Source organism: Lycorma delicatula, chromosome 1 (genome assembly GCF_047948215.1).
Source record: "Lycorma delicatula isolate Av1 chromosome 1, ASM4794821v1, whole genome shotgun sequence".
Lineage (NCBI taxonomy): Eukaryota > Metazoa > Arthropoda > Insecta > Hemiptera > Fulgoridae > Lycorma > Lycorma delicatula.
The window spans coordinates 194,553,516-194,572,796 of NC_134455.1; positions in this window are offsets into that span (position 1 = coordinate 194,553,516).

Here is a 19,281-nt window from a genome sequence, read left to right on the forward strand (position 1 = left end):
TTATAAATTATCCAAAGTGTTAAATAAACCTTTTATTTTCTAGTGAATTATTATAATAATCTTATTGCTTAATTTCTTTGCAATTAAAATTATATTTCTATTTAAAAATTATGTAGTTTTTAATATACAATCAAAAAATAAAACAAATAAATTTCTAGGTATATATTAATTTAGTCAATATTTTTATCTGTTTAATATTTCTTCCTAATTAAAATTTTTAGAGAACATTACCTTCAGGCAGCAGATTTGAATCTATCTTTCACTCAGTTAACTTTTGAGAAGAATGTGGAAATGTGATTAATACACCTTACATGTTAAAAAAAAAAACAAAAAAAAAACATAAATATATTTTTAATTTACAATTGAAAAATTTACTGCTTTTAGTACTCCACAACTTGTTTTATCATATTTAAGAACTGTTAGCTAGATTAAACTAACTTATCCTGATTATAAAGCAAATCAATAGAAAGTTTCATAAAAAAATTGTCTGTCACTGATTTATAGGAAGATTTATCTTTATGTGTAAATGAAAACCAGTAAAGTAAAAGAAAATCTTAAGTTGTTATAAAAAAAAAAAAATAAATTTAAAAACCTTGTTTAATAAATTTGTTTGGCATCTTTTCTCATATTTTTCTTTTTACATTGATAATGGAATTTTATATCTGCAGTTGGTACATAATCAATGAAAATGTTGAAAACTTGAAATTTAAGTTGGATATTTCTTAAAATCTTTAGATGAAGGCAATTTAAAAAAAAAATAAAAATCATATGTTTAGTAAAAGGTTTAGAGATATTATTGATGAATGTTATGAACAAGTATAATATTTTTTTCATGAAAGTTATTCCAAAAAAAATTTTGATATTTTCATTAAGTAATAGTGTATATGAATTTTTTTTTTTGATTGCTAGACTTGTTCCTACATTAATTCAAACTGAATAAAACATAAATAGAACTGAAAAAGTAAAATAAAAATAAATATATCCATACGTTATACCGATAACTTTTTACTGTATTCATGAAGTTTTGGAAGGGGATGCAAATAATATTTATCAGACAAGCACACTGAAGCTTCACCAGATATAATATCTATTATTAATTAAAATTGGAGAAGTAAAGTTATTTTACTCTGAATCATTTGGAATGTACATTTTATGTTAAGTACAATACTTGCTTTCTTTTCTTAGTAATGTTACCTGATCTGGCCAAGTGAAATTTTCCTTATATAGAAACATGTAACAATTAAAAAGTCTCATTCTAATACTATCCACTGTAACAACTCCACTTTTTTTTAATAACAAAATTTAGAAATGAAACATTATAATGGAGTAAGTCTAATTATCACGCTTGATAATACCAAGGAATTAAGAAAAAATAAATTTGTAAGAAAAGTTACCTAAATTTGACGCAGAGCAAAGATGAAAAATGAAATCAATTAAAATATTGTAGATCCTAATCTAATAGAGGCAAGAGATTATATAACTTTTTTACATTAGTAATTAGGGATGTTTATGTGTTCAGTTCCACTGAGAATGCAGAGTATATCTTTTTACATTAATTTAAAAATAATTAAGTTACCTGAAGATGGTAAATGAGATCAATAAACCAGTTCCCCTGCTCTAATTTTTTATGATGGAATTATTTAAACCACAATCACTTGCCTTAACAGAAGCTTGAGGTTGGAATTTGAGTAAAAACTATAAACTATAGAATATTAATAGTAATAACTTATTACTTTAGAAAAATCTGTGACTGGCCAAAATACTTTGTAGATAATTCTTGAAAAAACATAAAAATTACATGTCATAAGTTCTTAATATAAGGAATGATTACTATGGGAAGAATTATATTTAAGGAAATTTTTCTCTAACATTTTTATTTCCTATGAGCTTCATAATATCAAATACAATAGATTGTGAGAGTAAAAATCAGATAGTTCAATCAATATAAAAATCTATTTTTGTTTTGGCATACCATTTTAGAGCATAGAAAGCCATTGAGGGTCCATACCTTGATTGTGCTTGCTGAATATAGATATGATATGAATTATACCAGGATGTCAGTGGATGAACTGCACTTAATCTTTTTTGCAGCGCACAATGACATGTATGTAGAATGAGAGTAAGAGCTTGCTGAGATGACAGCTGATGTATAGCAGGTAATTCTGTGTATGACAGGTTTTCCATGACTAGAGAGGTTGAAGAGTAACATGTGGATCATTTCAATTGATTTTGGTATTGCAATAGTAGCTGTCAGATTGGGGATCATGTACTATGATGGGATATTGTAGCTATCATTTACTCTCATTCACTCTGCTTATTACTCTTCTTTTTTTATTCAATCTGTCTGCTTAATTTTTTTCAGTTTCCTCTCTGCTTATATTTCAAATGCCTCTAGCCTTTTTATGTTTATTTTTATTCATGACTCATGTTACTCAAAAGTATACCTCAAACATAAAATATCATGAGACATTTCTAAAAGTTAGCTACATTTTTTGTATCTTTCTTTTATATTTACAACACAAATATATTTTGCAGTTGTGAAAATGAGGAATTTGAGGTAATAAATGAAGAGGTTACTAGGCTTCTGGAAAGGGAAAAGAACTGTAGATTTAAAGTAATAATGGGGGATTTTAATGCAAAAGTGCGTCTTAGGCAACATGATAATAGCTGTTGTAGAGACAAATTTGGCTTGGGATTGAGGAATGAAAGAGGTGACTTATTCATTTTGCTAAATCTTCTAATACCTACATCATGAACATTTTCTTTTTAAGCATCTCAATAGACGATAGACATAAAGAAGTCCTGATTGTGACAGAAACAAGATAGATTTTATAATGTGTAACCTATAACACATTGTCTAGGTTTTAAATAAAGCTGACATATGTAGCAACCACAAACTAGTCAGAGCCAGAATTTTTCTGAATATTCAACTTGAGAGTAAAAACTGTTTTTAAAGAAACAGGAAATACTCAACTTTGAGCATTTAGAGGAAAAGCAAGAAGAATTCCAAGAATTGGAATATACTTATTAGTTTCTAATGATAATTTACCTTTAGCTGAGGCATTTATGGTAACAGAAAAATAAATTGCTGGGACCATCAAACCGAGCAAGAAAGGAAAATTTTTGAAGGCACTAAAGAACTTTTAAAGAAAAGAAGAGGAATGAAAGGGCTGTACCAAATGAACACCGTTGAATATAATGAAGTTTGTAAGTCGGTCAAAAAAAAAAATAAGGACATCAGAAACAATAATGAAAGACTTGTGAGAACAGCTATTGAAAATAAGGAAGGCTACAGAAAGGTTAAACAGAAACTTTTGTTGGAGAAAAGAAAACACAACTGTTTGCTCTAACTGAGAATGGTAAATATTTAACAACCAAAAGAGATATTCTATATCACATAAAAAAATTCTATGAATTTTTACACAAGGAAAAAAGATTTTGAAAATGCCAAAGAGTGAGCAAAACATACTAGAAATCCTTTCCTGTGAGATTAGAATAACAATGAAAGATACGAAGAAGGGCAAAGCAGCAGGGGGTGATGGACTGACTGCAGATGTATTAAAATTGTCAGAGAATGAAACAGACACCTATCTAGCCCGAATCTTTACCCAATGGCTTAAAGATGGATTTATTTCAAGCCAATAGAACAAATCATTAATAATTTTCCTACACAAAAAGGTAACACCAAAGATATAAAAAATTACTGCTCAAGATGTCTTCCTCCAGTTGTCTTCAAAGTCTTCACAAAAGTCATTAATAACCAAGTAAGTAGATTACTGGATGAAACCCAACCAAAAGAGCAATCTGACATTCATAGTAGATTCAGTACTATTGAACACATCCAGGTACTATGTGAAGTGATATGTAAAACAAAAGAGTACTATAAGCCTCTTAGTCTAACATTCATCAATTTTGAAAAGGCATTCAACCCTGTTACTCATTCAGCAGTTATGACAGCCCTACTAACCTTGGGAATAGACACAGACTATGTTGAAATACTGAATAATATCTTTAAAAATATCATCAGCACCCAATATTGGAGAAAATTCTGATGAGTTTAATATTGAAAGAGTGCTGAAACAAGGTTCAGCATTTTTCATTTAACATTCCAGAAGATATTTACAGTGGTCCTAGAAATGGCTTTTAAAAAACACAACTGGGATGAGAACATGTAAGGATCAAAATTAGTGAAAAACAACTAATGAATCTAAGATTCACTGATGGCATTGTGCTGTTTGCTAAAGATTTAACAGAATTGCAAATACTCATGAACAATTTTGTTCCAGATTGTAAAGAAGTTGGCCTTTAGATTAATGTGTAATCAATGGGTAACAGATGAAAGAATTACAGTGTAGGACAACAAATTGGGAAGTGTTGATGAATATACCCACTTAGGACTCAACAATATGAATAACTCACTACTTCCAGAAGTCCAGAAATGTATAAAACTGGCGTGGTGAGAATTTTGAGAGCATGGAGTAACTCAGCAGTTTTCAGAATGCCTATGACCCTAAAGAAATAAGTACTTAATCAATGTGTCCTGCCAGTATTTACTTATGGTTGTCAAACATGGACATTAAACAGCACAATAAAGTGAAAATTAAGATCAGCGTAACAAGGAATGGAAAAAATTATGCTACGACTGACTAGAATAGATAGAAAGACAGCAGTCAGTATTAGATCTATTATGAAAAAAAAAGATGTGCTGGAGTATATAAAACATCTAAAGTGGCAAACAGACCACATATTGCTAGAAGAGAGGATGGCCAATGAACAGCTTTGGTGTTGGACTGGCCTCTGAGATATCTGATTTGGGCAAGAAGAAGTCACAAATCAATGAGATAAAGAAATAAAAGGACTGCCGAAATCAATTGGAGGTGGAGGGCTCAAGACAGAGAGGCATGGAGGTGACTGGAGGTGGAGTTTGTCAGAGAAAATGATTAACAGAAGTAACTGAAAGAGACTAAATTCACAACAAATTGATATGATTGCAAATAATAATAATCAGAATTATTATTCCTTCTATGTTGGTTACTGGCAATCAGGTATCTTTTTATTGAGTTTTTGAATTTTTCCTCAACAATTGTAGGAGATATAAAATTTTCAGTTTTACATCTATTTTTTGTTTTAAATTGCCAGTGGTGATTAGTTTATCAGCAGTGAAAACTCTAATGGTAACAGCCACTGAACTGTGCACACCAGCTCACAGTTGTGGAAACATTTCTCCACAGAATTATTAATTTCATTAAAATATTCATTACTGAAAATTATTAAAAAAAAAAAAAATGATTACTACACTTTTATTATACTTATTTCAAGGTACTTGCTAAAACTGAGTAAACAAGTGAGCAACTAAAAATAAGAGTATGTTTAAAATTAAAAATGACTCAAAACAGTCTATATTTTTCAATTTATACTTGCATATGTATTAAAAGAATGAATAAATAATCTCTATTATGAAAGAAGAGGAGAAAGAAAGTCATTTGTTTCTGATAATGGAATTTTGATAATTCAGACAACTGTCAAAAAAAAAGATTGTAGGGTAAATTTAGAACACTCTTTCTGGTAAAAAAAGTATCGACCAATGCCATTATTTTATTTTTTTTCCAATGCTGTTTGAAAATGACTGCTATTTCAAAAAATTCATTTCGGCACGCCGGAAGTAGATTTCACCGGTGCTAAGTAGGAGATAAAAAGTAGGGGATGTTTAGCGTACAACAAGCACCATCTTCTTAAAATTCCAGCCATATTTTGGTCATCCCTTGCTATAAGGGTTGGTTATATCAAAATTTGTTTCAGAAAAAAGTTTTAGGTAACGTAAGAGGACTAACAACCACTTTAAACCGATTCGATCCAGTGCCTATTAAGGGAAGTATGATTTTTTTTGTGTTCAAAACCCCATTTTATCCACCCCCTGGGCCAGTGGTCGGTGACATTAAAAGACTATGGATGAATGCCTAAAACTTATCTAAATAAAGTTTTAGGCATTCATCCATAGAATAGTAGGAACTTCGATATTTTACTTAATAAGAGTTATAGCGATATTTTGTTTTTTCGAAAAAGCCCCCCCCCAAATTACCACCCCCATGGTCCGATTTTTACCATTAACGAACTCGATCGAGATTTTGGGTCGTTATATTTTATGTATCAATTTGTAAGTGATTGGTGCAAAATTACGGCAGTTATCGTGTCCACAAGAAAGTGAAATATATATATATATATATAATTGTATACATAAACTTGTGAACTGACGGTGGTTTTGGAGTCTGGGATGTGAAATGCTGGATATGTCGAAATTTTCCGGAATTCGAGTCATGGTACCCACTACAATAGGTAGCTTTCTTATGAAATCTACCTAAAAGAAGCTATCCACTTTTAATGAAAAAAATGATAAATATCCAGTTTAAAGAATAAATTATATTTTTCATATTGTCTATTGTTTTCTTATTCTGTTAAGAAAATAGCAGGGAGGGTATACTTTACATTTTTTTCTTGCTAAATGTAATTAAAATGTGGACTAAGTGTGTGAAACACGATTTTGTTATTTATAAATATTAATGTAGTCAATTAACATTGCCACTCGGTAGCCTGGATTTAAATTTTACAAGTATTTATCACGTAAGAAATGTTTAAAAAGTATTCAGGCTTCTTAAAGTGATTGATATGCAATACTAAAATTTAACGTAGGAGTCGGTGAGTAAGACTTACTGAAAAAAAAGAATAGAAAATCATGACGTAAGAGGAAATTGAGTTTGTAACTTTTATTTTTTTCAAGTGTTACCTTATATGTTTCATTTAGTATAATTGCAATCTAAATACATTACTGTTGAAGAGTGTAAATGGAATTATCATGTAAATCTTTAATTACGTAAATTGTACAAATTTAAGTGCTCTTTTAATTACATTTAGACTGATGTATTTTTTTTTTTGTCTGCAGTCATTTGATTGATTTGATGCAGCTCTCCAAGATTCCCTATCTAGTGCCAGTCGTTTCATTTCAGTATACCCCCTACATCCACATCCCTAAAAATTAATTTTGTTTAAAAATTTGTTTTTTTCAAAATGTTGTCTGCCTGCACAATTTTTTCCTTCTACCTGTCACTCCAATATCAAAATGACTATTCCAGGATGCCTTAATATATGGCCTATAAGTCTGTCTCTTCTGTTAACTATATTTTTCCAAATGCTTCTTTCTTCATCGATTTACCGCAACATCTCTTCATTTGTCACTTTATCCACCCATTTGATTTTTGACATTCTCCTATAGCAACACATTTCAAAAGCTTCTAATCTTTTCTTCTCAGGTACTCCGATCGTCCAAGTTTCACTTCCATATAAAGCTACGCTTCAAACAAATACTTTAAAAATGTTATATATTTATTTTAATTATATTTCTGAGTGAATGCTCGTTTCGCCTGTGCTATTCGGCATTTTACATCGCTTCTGCTTCGTTCATCTTTATTAATTCTTCTTCTCAAATAACAAAATTCTTCTACCTCCGTAATCTTTTCTCTTCCTTTTTGTACATTCAGTGGTTCATCTTCATTATTTCTACTACATTTCATTCCTTTCGTTTTGTTCTTGTTTATTTTCATGCGGTAGTTCTTGCGTAGGACTTCATCCATGCCGTTCATCGTTTCTTCTAAATCTTTTTTTCTTTGTTAGAATTACTGTAGACTGATTTTAGATTTTTGTTATTAACATGTACTATGCAATATTTCTTGAGAGACAATATTATTATAATGAATAAAAACTTAGATCTGTTATCAATCATATTTTCAATAATTTTTCTTGAGAAAACATGAATAAATGTAACTAAAGGAAACAGTAGATTATAGAAATTATTCAAAGTGGTTATTGGATGATAATTTCTCTATAGCGTAGCCAAAATTGTTAGAAAAAGCTATTTTGAAAAGGAAATATTTAAAACCATGTAGAAATTTTCTTTCGAAATAGTTAATCCATAATTATATTAGAGAACCTCATCTAAAAATCTCACTGTATGAATTGTCGGTTACAGATCATGGAAATGTGAATTTTTGATATAGATATTAAATGCTTAAATTAAAATTAGGTCAACAAATTTATTTTCATGATATTTTAGGAATAACAAATAGATTTTAATGAAGTGAAAAATGTAATAACTATCAATCCAACTCATCTACTAGAAATCATGAGATCGTGATGTTGATGAACGGACTCAGGTGTATTTTAGAAGCATGTAGCTTTACTACGCCAGTAACTGCTATGCAGTTACCATGCTGGATTTGAGCAGGGATTTGAGAAGTCAGACTTAGGAATGATTAGAATAAAGATTAATGGTCTTTTTAGTAGTCGCTGATGGCATAAATTGACGGACAAATAATTGAAAATATTGAATAAAGAGAACTGTAAGCTTAGCGTATACTAAGGTATGTTGCTGTTGAAAAAATAGATGCTTGATCAGACATGTAAGATATGAAAGGTAACAGAAATATAATGATAATGCAGGTCTGGAATGTTTCATTGGAAAAGGAAATAAATAAAAAAAGTAGATAAATGTATGGTTAGTTAGAATAATGAAAGAGGATATAGGCTTTGAGAATTCTGATTAATATATAAAATAGTAATAGTAAACACGCCATTAAAACCTTAAAAAGAAGCTACGTGTGGATAATGCCAGGAAATAGTGAGTGCTAAATATGGATCACATAATGGTTAGGCAAATAATTTAAAATGATGTCATATATTGAAAACATACTTAAGGATTACAATCGTAATCTAGAATTTAGTATTCTATGTTTCGATGAAAGTATCGACTATACTAGGCACAGAGACTCTTTGGAGATACATTTCATAATACTCAAATTCATAATAACCGTAAAAAATAAAGAAAAATTGAGAAGCCGTTTTATTCTCTCGATTACTTATTTTAGAGTATGCAGTATCATTTCATTAATGATATTTTTCTTAAAAATAAACTGAAGAAATGAGCTAAATTGATAGTAGCCTTTTTTTAAGTAGCTTTCAACCCAACTCAATTTTACGATAGAATGAAACACAATTTTTTTCAAAGACGTATTCTATTTACATAACTTAATAACTAATATTTTTCTATTGATCACACTTAATGTTACAATTTTTGGACTGATGGATTTTCAGTTATCGGACAAATTTCTAGTAGTAGCTAATTCCTTTTGTAAGGTTGTATAAAAAAAATTAAAAATTATACATTCGATATGTTAGTTTTGGTAAGCTGATTAAGAAAATATTTATAGTAATTAAAAACAAGCATTAAAATATAGCGCATGTGAATTAATTTACATCCATAAAAATTTGGTTAAATATTTTACGTTAATGCGGGCAATGTACATTATTACTTCCTTGTACGAAGTAAAGGAAGTATTGTGATGACGAAAAATTTCGGTTTTTAGATTTCAATGGAAATATCCATTTTGACCATCCCTGAATCCATTTTGAGTAGTTTCATAGTGACGTCTGTACGTGTGCATGTATCTCGCATTACTTGAAAACGATTATCCGCAGGATGTTGAAATTTTTTATTTAGGACTGTTGTAACATCTATTTGTTTAACTTTCCTTTTGACTTCAATCGACTGTACCAAAAGTGTCCAAAAATGCCCAAAATAACAAGACAATGGGAATTTGGACTTTCTCTTAACTGCAATAATAAGCCCTGATTGAAAGATGTTCAACGATGTATGTAAGTGGTACTTATTTTCATTGGTTCCAGAGTTATAGCCAAGTAAAATTTTAATTAATGAAATATCTGGATCTTACAAGGGAAGGCACATCGGTGCGAATCTGACTTCATCTCCTTTTGTTTCAACTTTTTTTTAATTTAAATTTATTAATTTAATAATTATTAACCCGTGATTGTAAAAATATGTTTCGTATAAATTGTATACATTGATATATTAGTGAAATAAAATTTTATATACTTTTAAAAATGTATATATGCAATTTAATAGGCATTATTACATACGGTTATATGTAATAGATTTGGTAACACAACTGATTATTTAGAATCGTATTGTTTTTGGATATTCTAGTTTAATTTTATTTAATTATTCTGAAATTTCTATTTAATATTATATAAAGTTAACTACAGAGTTCCTGAAAAATAGACCCTCACAAGAACAATATACTGAGACATACATGTGCGATCTTTAATAAATTGCAAAACCTTCTTAATTTTTTGTTCATTACTCCTCGGATATTGTCGGACAAAATTCTCCATAAGTAGAAATTGATTATCATTTCGTTTATTTGTTTTTTGCTGTCAATTATTTAATCGCTGTTTGGTTTGATATAATTCTTCTGATCTTAATTTGTGTACACGTTCACTAGTTTTCAAATTTTCTCTCGCTTTATATTTATCATCCTCTCTTAATCTTTTTGTTCTTTCCTTGGTCTTAACGTTTTCTTCTTTATATTTATCATCTTCTCTTAATCTTTTTATTTTTTCTTTGATTTTAACATTTTCTTTCTCTTTATATTTATCATCTTCTTGTCATTTTTTTGAGATGCATTTCTTCATGTTATCTTTCCTTTCCCTGTATGATTATTTCTATTTCATTTTCTATTATTCACCAAATAATCCGATAATAAAAAATAAATATATTACACTGTTAGGTCGAAATTAATATTTCTAATCAGTATACAGGAGTTCACTAAACGGAATAGATTAATTATTATTAACTTTTATTTATACGACACACCAGAAATCTGAAACTTTTGTTAATCAGGAACTCTCGAAGATATGAATAATACTGATCTAGTAACACGAGTAATAAAGGGATTTTTACTCTTTTCTAATATTTCATGTAAGATTGTTGAATTAATAATTGTATGAATTTTTGATGTTAATCAAAACTAATATTTCAGCAATTTTTTAACTGTTCACTTTATTAAAGAATTGGGGGATCGTGTCTCAATTTCAACTGAAATAAGTTTAAATGAAGTGCAGCAAAAAATGTGCATATGCAATTTAATAGGCGTACAAGGAAGTCTGTGGTGTTTACATCAGAATTTTTTTCTTACAATTCGATTAATCGGTGGCTTAATATAAAACCTATATTATAACGTGTTTGTTACAATTCTCTACTGTTTTATTAGTTAATATAGATATTATTTTTAATGAACTTTTGTAGCGGATAGCACTCCATCCCCGTCGTAATATGATTCATTTTATTACTCGGTAAATTTTCTTATTCACCTTATCAAAGTAAACGTGCCACGGTACCAGGTTTTTTTTTCTAAAAATTACCATTCGTGAGTGAAGTAGCTGTTATTTGAAAGTCCCTAATAACTGAAAAACCTTTGGTCCAAAAACTGTCAAATCGGATGAAGTCAATGAGAATAGATAAGTTATTCAAGAGTTAATATGGTATTTTTTAGGATATTTTGCGTGTTTAACCCAGGCGTAGTCGAAGTAGGTTGAAAAATGATCAAAAATTGTAATCTTCTTTCATTTTTCTTCAGTTTTTTGAAGATAAATTTCAGGAATGAAATAAAATATCATCGATTAACTGAAAACTGATTGGGGATTAATAACAACAGCACGCTCGATTCATCGCAATAATGTAGTAGCGAGTTTATTAAGATTTAGTCACCGGCGTGATTGGTTTAACGGTAGCAGGACATCTATTTAAAAACAAATGCATAAGAATGTTCAGGAGAATACGAGCAGAAGATAGAGAGTGGTATAAAATACTAGTACATTAAAATAGTTTAGAGGGATATTTTTAATTGTATCATGGATTGTGTAACATATCCAGGAACAAATATAGATACTAATCTTAATCTAATTAAAAAATAAAATTATAAATAAAATCATTTGTTAAAAAATGGGATAATTTTTAAAAACCACTTAAAAATTCAAGAACAATGTTATCGGGTTCAGGCATATCGAATTAAAAGTAATAAAAAGTTAAAATATGAAGAAAACATATTCAAAGAAATGTAAAAACATATATCTACGACAGTTTTTGTTTACAATAATCTGTGATCATATTAAATTAATATTTATAAACTTCTTTAATGAAAAATCAAAGTAAACTAGTTAATAAAATATTTTAAATAATTTAGTTTAAAAAGTTTTCAGCCCTCATTGTGAACATCCCTAGAGGTTATTTCTGCTTTTCTCCTCACACTGGCTTCAGGTGACGGTGATGGCATTTGTATTTTTTTTTTTAAATTAGACAGATACGTATTTACATCGTCGTCGAAAAGTGCACGGAATTTATATTCTGCCTCATTTAATTGTGTGCTTTTATAATTGATAATGTTCAAATACATTAAGACATGGTCCTTTTTAACATTATCAACTATAAATAAACAGAAACACACAAAAGCGATAACTAAATGAACAGACACAGTTTATATCCCGTACATTTTTTCGACCACATTTTAAATATGTCTTAGTTTAATTTAAAAAAAAAATAATCTCCAGGAGTAACATCAGCTGAGACCAATGTGAAAGTGTCAGCACCAGTCACTGAGGAGAGTCGCAAAGACTGTTGAAAACGATTTGAATCAAGTATTGTTAACCGGTTTGGCTTGGATTGCAGTTGAAAAAGTTAATAAATTCTAAATGTGGACTATAATTGGACTCTTTTTTTTTTAAATCTAAGATTACTTCGGATTCCACTAGAAGTAACAAAATTGAAATCAAACTGGTTTTCAAGTAATATATAGAACTAAAAAGTATTTAAAAGAAAAATTTGAGAATGGGGTGACGATCCAAAGAGAACTTCATCGTTATTAAAAATAGAAGGAAATGCAAAAATTAGAATCTGTTGGTGGCAAAAATAAACTAATAATCATAAAACTTTAGAGAGCTGCAAGTGATAATAATAAAGCTTTAGTGCCAATTGTAATGGAATGGCTAAATATGTCGAACTAGTCAAATTAAAGTCGCTAATAAAGCACTTCTTCTAACCTCGAATTGTTCATTAGTTTTTGAGCTCTTTTACAACAAAATAGTTTCGCAAAAGAATACTAAAAAAGTACAATTTTTATTTATGAAGTGATAATAAATTATGTAATTTATTAACCTAATTTATTTATAAATTTAAAAAAAAAAACAATAAATAAAACCGACTTATAGAATTCAAAGTAAAACATGATAATTTTTATTTTTATTTTCCTAATGTGTACCTTGAAATCTATTCAACTAGCGAACAGTAAGCAATCCCCCTCACGGTGCAATGAGTTGAGGATGTATTTGTGACATAAATGAGGTGTAGGTAGTCTTGTGCAGACTCAGACCAACCATTTCTGAAACGTGTGGTTAATTGAACCCCAACCACGAAAATACACCGGTATTCACTGTCTAGTATTCAAATCCGTATAAAAGCAACTAACCTTTACTAGGATTTGAACCTCAGAACCTTCGACTTGGAAAATCAGCTGTTAAACAACCGATCTGGTTAACGATATAGTGCTTAACGACGAGTTAACCGCTAACAATCTGGTGGGCAATAATAACAAATTTTATTTTTTTTGCAATTCGACTTTTTGAAATCGGCACTGATTTAAAAAGAAACAACTACAAAATTGTTTCCTATAATTTCTATCCATTTTCAAGGACTGAAAATAAAAAAAATAAAAATAAAAAATTGAAAAACTTATTATTTTTATTGCTTTTTGAAGTCGGTTTATATTATTATTATTATTTACTTAACGTAGTTTTATTTTTATTTGAATATTGATTTTTTGAGTAGGCCGTTGAAAAAAAGCCGAAAAAAGCCGTTCAGAAGAAACACAAAAGGCGATAAACCTAAAACAAGGAAAATAATGCTGAGAAGAAAGTTTATTACCAAGCTTGAGATAAGGGCCCTCTACAATGTCACTGCATTCATACTTTGTGATTTTTCCTTAATTATATTTACAAAGTAAACTAATATACAGTCAAATGAGTTTTACAAATTGATTTCAAACATCGTCTTTGACTAGATTTTACAATTAGAAAGTTTTACAACCAGTTTTCTAGACTTTTGCTAGAAAATTCTTCGAATATCAGACCAACGTTAAGTCATTGATTATTACATAATTATCTGAAAACATTAATACTAAACAATTATGACCACAAACAAAATAAAAAATTCTTCAATTTTTTTCCTTAGATCAGCGGTGGCGAACCTATGACCCGAGTCAGACAGGAAAAAGGGGGTCAGACACTGACCCACAAGGGCTTATTAAATGACCCACGCGTTGATTTTTATAAACTTATTTTTTATATCATAAAAGAGAGAACTGAAAATCGATAATATTAAAAACTTTCAATGAAAAAACAATAATCGTGACGAATGTTCAAATATAGATTGGTTAAATGATCTAATCTTCTTATGTGACATCACACAGCATTTCAATGATCTGAATAATAACATCAGAGAAATAGACAAATTGTATTAATGAAAATATTAATTAAAATATTTATGACGAAACTTGACATCTTCACTAAAGATTTGGAAATGAAAATCATGAAATATTTTCCTCAATTGCAAAAAATTTTCATGACAATAATTATTTTAAAATACGCTTGGCATTCAAGAAAATGCAATTAAAAATTTTTAATCATTATACAGTAAATAAAACAAGCTTTTCAGAAGAGATTTAATCAATTGAAAAGTTTGGAAAATACATTTCACTTTATTTTATATCCATATAAAATGGGATTCGAAACAAAAAAGAGTTAATCGAATTTATGTAGCTAGCTATCCATGATTTAGAAATGGAGTTGGTTGAATTTCAAACCAGCATAGCGCGGAAAAATAAATTTAAAGACCTGATTTCTGAAGTAGGAGGAACAATTTCTGAAAATAGGGCGGATAATCATTATCCTACACAAAAAATTAAAAATATTATATTAAACGTTTGGGATTCTTCACCAAACAGTTTTATATCAAGGAAGAAACTTGCTAATGCTCTTTTGACGATGTTTGGGTCCACACATTCGTGTGAAAAATTGTCCCTCAATGATTTTGTAAAATCTACAAAAATATACTTGGAAATGAATTGACTGCGAAATGCATTAAATTAATGAATACAGAATATGAATCTAATATTAAGAAACTATCTGAAAATAAGCAACAACAGATTTCACATTAAATATACTTTTATGAACTTTATTATGCATACACATATCTGTAACTATGTTTATTAATAAAGAATATTTCATAATGTATATGTGCTTTTCTTTATTCCTTGTTAATTCAAATACTCAGTGCAGAGGTGCCACAAGGCTGGTGTCACCTGGTGCGGTAATTTATGGTATCACCCCGTTGATATCAATTTTTTAAACGTCGACCTTTTTTTTTTGCTCTTCACTTGCAAAAGTATAAATTTTAACCAAAAAGGAAACGTAAACCGTTTTAGAGGATTTTACATGTGAGAACAAAAAAAGTACCAAAAATTTCGCCGTTTCAAAATTATTGGTACCCTTTTTACCATACCCTCCCACTCCTTTCCAGGTGATGCTACTGACTTAGTGACCCGCGCGTTAGTATTAAAAAAAATATTAAATAAAATTTGACCCACTTTTCAAAAAGGTTCGCCATCATTGTCCTAGAACATGCAAATTTTCGTTTAAAATGTTTTACCCTTAAATTATCTGGATGAAAATTTTTACGTCTCCGAATGAGGACCATCCTCATTTAAAAAATAAAATCCGATGATATATATAATAATGAGAATCTTGTATTTGTTGACATACATAAACATCGATTGATAACCTCTTACTTGTTTAATTTGTTAAATGAAAGAAAATCTGTGTCACTTTTTACCAAAAATTTAAGACTATTTAGGCGTAAGTTACTGTTAACTCAATAACTAAACATTTATTCTAAAATGATAATTAAAGTTTAATAATTCACATTCACACGTTTGATAAAATAAACATATTTTAGAAAGTGAATTACATTGTTTCACAGTGGTTTAGAGATTAACCAGTTTTGTTAATTTATAAACTGTATTTCATTGTCGGGGTACCTTTCGGCTTATTTTAAACTAATTTATTACCCGGCGTTATGGATATTGCAATATTTAATTTTCGATTATTGAGGGGCTAGGGGTTTATGCAACTTAGATAAAAAGGGAATGACATTTTTAGACACAATTAAGTCCAAGTTTCATTAATTGCTGAAGGTAAAGTGTATTGTTCAAAAGAACGGATGGAATAATGCAATATTTTGATTTTAATGCAATTTTTTGATATTGTAAGGAGAATCAAGGGATATAAGAACTTGAGAGGCTAATTGACCCTCTTCTCTCTATGATACTAATTTTTTTTTTGACTAGAAAACTGGAAATATTTTGTTTTAAAACAATGATCTTATACCAGTGAATTTGCTGTTTTTTTTTTAAAGTGATGAGAGACCAGACCCTTGTTGAGCACGCGGGCATGAACATCTTGGACAAATTAAGTTTTTTACTGGCCCTGAAGACAAATTTGCATAAAAAATTAATCTTTCAACATTCACAATATTAAAAATTTTTCCACCCTAATCTTGGAGTTAAGCCTAATTACCTTGCTAAATCTGATGATTATAAATAAAGTATAAAAAAGATAACAGTGATAAAAAATTCTCTATTTCTTACAAAACTGTAATAAAAAAAATTGTAGTATCTTATATTGTAATTACCATGTTTTATGGTTAGTCATCTTAAGATAACAACAGCGGGATATCTGCAGATATGAATTTTGCTGTACTTCTTGTTTATAGATATTAAATTAATAAAAACCATAATTTCTTCTATTTTGCCAATTTTTTAACGTTAATTCTTATCTAAAAACTGTGCAGTGAGTACGAGAAAATGTGTCATTTTGAAAGAATCACCAAGCTGCGTTCTACGTTTGATATAGATATGGTGTTTCATTCTTTCATCAGCTGAAAAACCTCAAAAATGTTCTTATAACATTAAAAAATTACAGACGACTCATTTTTAAATTTGATATTTGGAGGCGAGCAGTTATTATTTAATGTTTTAGATAGTTTTTCAAATTTACAATGATAGTTTGTTCTGCGATCAGATCATGTAGTTTATTTTGTATAAATACAAGACGATATGAGCAAAGTTAATGCGCTGTTCTATTTTCTGTAAGCTGACTTTGACAGGAGAATAATCATGTAGATTACCAGCATTTAAAAAACTTAATACGTACTTTTTATTTTTTGTTTTAATTATATTAAAAACACTCATTGCAACTACTGATACAAGTTAGATTTTTTATTCGATAATTTCCACTGTTTTCTGTTATTAATTCCATTGTACTCATTCATTTTAACGACAGAGCAGCACCATAAACCTGAAACTACTCCAGCCAAACATGCAAAATTCTATTAAAATTAGTCAAGATCCAGTGGTAATGGCTTATCATTTTTTCGTAACCTTGACCTTTTACTCTAATTTACGTCAAAGTACTTTTGAATCTCATTTGAGGGACTTCTTGTTACTTAGCCGTTGTAGCATCTTATTTTTGCAATAATATTATCATTTCCTTTTATTTCTCGCTTCTCAGCAAAATTAATTTTATTCTAATTTATTTTTGATGTACTGTCATTACACACTGCATTATAATTAATTGATGGTGCTTTCAAGGAATTTTCGTTTTGTACTGTATATGGCAGGTACAGACTCCTCAGCTTTTTTATTTTTAACTTTTAACTCATATTTGATACTGAGACTGACTGGGAGCTTAGAGTAAACCCAAAGTCTGTGAGATAGAGTGGCCACAACAGAATGTTATTGTTTATTAATTTACTGAAATTGTGTAACCTAAAAACCATAAAAAAACTACAGATTAAAATGAAAACTACATCATACCGTATTTCTGAAATTACAATCATAACAAACTTTATAGACGTCAACTTAATATTATTAATTTCCAATTAGTTATTTTATGAGACTTAAAATTAGTGAAAGAAGCTCCTGCTCTTTCGATTAATAGAGATCTGATTTGGAAAAGCTTAAATGAAAGAGGATCAGGAGGTCTCAAATTAAAGATTTTATTGTGTACATTCATAAAATTTATTTGTCAAAAAAGGAATGAAGGTGAGAGTAATAAAGTGTACGCGAGAAGTGGCCTAGTTAGTGAGAGGAGTGTTCTCAAAATACAAATATATGTTTTCAAACTATAAATATATATTTTCAAACAGTTCCCGTCTTAAAAGGCTAAAAGGAACAAAAATACAACCGTTTGGTATGAAAAAGAAGTAAATTGTTATATTTATATTTTAGAATATATTAATTTAAAAAAATTATAGCGCTGACAAATATTTAGTGTTTATACACGTACATCTGTTGATCATATGACATCGTTTCTATCTGTAAATACGATAGAATACAAATACAATTACAGAGAATAGTTTTCAACTGAATCGACTACATATAAACGATTATGATGAGTGCTATATGTTATTTTGAATTACTTATCTTCTAAATCGTATAATTTTAAATAAAATATAAAATGCTAGAAATTTTGGATTACATAATTTCTAAATGTTGTACTACAAGAATCGGTTGCTGCGAGTTGAAAACAAATTCAATCTTAAACGATAGCTATTTAAAGTTTTAATTTATTACACAAGTGTTTCCGGCTATATTATTGCTTAAAGGAAGCATTATTGAAAATCATTATATTGATTGATGGAGTTGTATCTTTTGAATTCTTTTGCTAGGCCAACAACAAAGTATATCTGCGCTCTGCGGTAACGAGATATCTAATATTGTACGTCTCCAGGCAATTCCAATTAGAATATTCTAAATAATGGACTTAGTTACTAACACTTTATACAGTGTGCACTTAACCAAATGTATCCGTATTTAAATTTATTCTTTAATGTTAAATACTGACCGGTCATATAATTTAGAGGTTTAATCGTTATTAATGTTTCTATGTGAAAATTTACGTCTGTTTTTGCCTTTGTGTGGAAAAAATTAAAAAATATAAAAGATGTCAGATATACAACTGTAATTAACAATTTGTCTATCTTTTTAGGAGTGAGGAGATTTACTCGACGGTGGATAAAATTCTGCGTATTTTACAATCTTGTTTCACTCATTTATTTCATAAATAAAATGAAATATTGCAAACTCTCGGATAAGATATGAAAGTGGTAATTTCAATCATGTTATCCGCAAATCGTTTGAAAAAACATTAAGCAGGATTTCAAAAATTTAAATCCTCGTTTAATATATAAGAAGGCCCTAAAGCTAATTCCTGTCTAAAGATCCATCATCGAATGAATTATATTAGGTGTAAATAATAAAGGTATAT